This window comes from Tupaia chinensis, unplaced genomic scaffold, assembly GCF_000334495.1.
Source record: "Tupaia chinensis unplaced genomic scaffold, TupChi_1.0 Scaffold000178_1, whole genome shotgun sequence".
Taxonomy (NCBI): domain Eukaryota; kingdom Metazoa; phylum Chordata; class Mammalia; order Scandentia; family Tupaiidae; genus Tupaia; species Tupaia belangeri.
Genome location: NW_006159653.1, coordinates 1,113,955 through 1,115,778, shown reverse-complemented (window position 1 = coordinate 1,115,778; position 1,824 = coordinate 1,113,955).

The following is a 1,824-nucleotide window of genomic DNA, read 5'->3' as shown; positions in this document are numbered from 1 at the left end:
CCCCCCTGAGCTGGTTCTGCAAAGCAGCAGCCCCTACTGTCCTCAGGTCTCACCCTCCTGCCCAGGAGGTGTCCCCGCCCTGCCCTGAGCCCTTCCCCTCCTGGCCCCTCCCTACCCTCCCCCTCCTCAGCCCTCCTGGCCCTTCCCCATCCTCAGCCCCGCCCCTCCTGGAACCCCCACCTTCCCAGTCCCCTTCCCTCTGGCCTCTCCTGCCCTCCCCTCCCAGGTGGCGGGCAGTGGGTGCTGACCCTGGGTGCGTGGTGCATTAAAGTGCAGGAAGCAGCGTGTCCTCCCTGTGTCTGGTTGTGGGTGTCTTGGGGGGCTGCAGTGCAGCTGCTGCAGCCAAGGTGACGGCCACCACACTGGGTGGGCTCCTCCCCAGAGCTATCCTCAGAGCTGACATCTCCCCCTTCCGGCTCACTTCTTTTTTTAGAAAGAGAGAGTTTTGCTATGAGGCACATGCACTCGCTGGAGACAGAGAGAGACGGAAAGCAAGAAGTCACCCGGGGGTGGCCATGCCCTTCTCCCCCATTCTCCTCTGGGATGTTTTGGGCACGCATGCACATGTGTCCGTGTGAGTTTGAAGCCTTCAGGTCTGGGATCTGAGCCACAGTGGACTGTGTGGGGTCAGGCAGAGCCTTGGCGCCACCTGCTGGTCCCCAGGCTCACTTCTTTCAGGGCACATGGGGCAGTGGGGGCGGTATCAAATACGCGCCTGAAGACCCCAGGCACCCCAGGTCCCGTCCAGCCCCAGCCCCGTGGCCCACACTGTCCCGATGTGCTCCCTTACACGCGGCGCGTTTTCACACACGGATGTCTGTGCCCAGCCCTGAGCTGAGCCCCTGCTGCGTACAGGGCTCGGGCGCCCCAGCACAGGGAGCTGGGCTGCCACTACCCCCAGCTCCCCCCTCCCAGCCCTCGTCCGCTCCACACTGAGGGCCGTGCGCCTCTCCTAGGGGCTTGCAGAAGGAACGGGACTGTCCCATGCAAGGCTGCCTGTCCTGGCGGTCTCCTTTCTGAGGAAGCCATTCCACGTGCCCTCCCAGGCGGGCGTCAGAGTAGCCCTCATGCCCTGCGGCACAAGCACGCAGCACACTCGCCACACAGGTGCAGCGGCGTGGGCGCGTGCTAGACTGCTCGGGGAGCACGTGCACCCAGGACAGGGGGTCCGCATCGTGCTCACGGGAGAGGCGCTGTGAGACCTGCCGCCAGCCTCTGCCCTGGGAGCCCCTTGTCCCCTGGCGCGTCCCGCCTTGTCGCCTTCCCAGCGTCAGGCGGGGCCGAGCGAGGGTGTGAGCTCGGCAGCAACTGAACCTCGTAGTGCTCTGCCCAGTCGGAAGTGTCCGGAGCTCGAAGACGCACATGCACACGCGGGTCAGACCACCCAGCTGTCCTCTGAGCGGGTTCCCAGGTCAGGTGAGAGGCTCTGACACGGGAGCGCCAGGACCTCTCCCAGCCCTCCGGCCCGCCCTGCTCTGCTCCGACACACCTCCAGGCAGGGACAGAGGGGACACCAGCCCCGCCCCGCCCCGCTTCCTCCCCTCGCACCTGAGAGCTGCGTGGGGGGTTCCTTGATTTAGACCTTTCTATGCATTCGTTTTTAATTTGCCATAGCACGCATGCACTGCCCGGAGAGAGGCAAAGTGAGAGAGCACCCGGGGAGTGGCCACCCTGCAACCCCTTCTCCACGCTCCTTGGATTTAGGGCACACACAGGCACACCCCAAATATCAGGGTATTTCCCAGCTGCTGGGTCTGGGATTCAAACCGTGCAGCTGGCTGTGTGGGTCCAGCCGCCTTACCCACCACATCCTGCTGGCCCCGG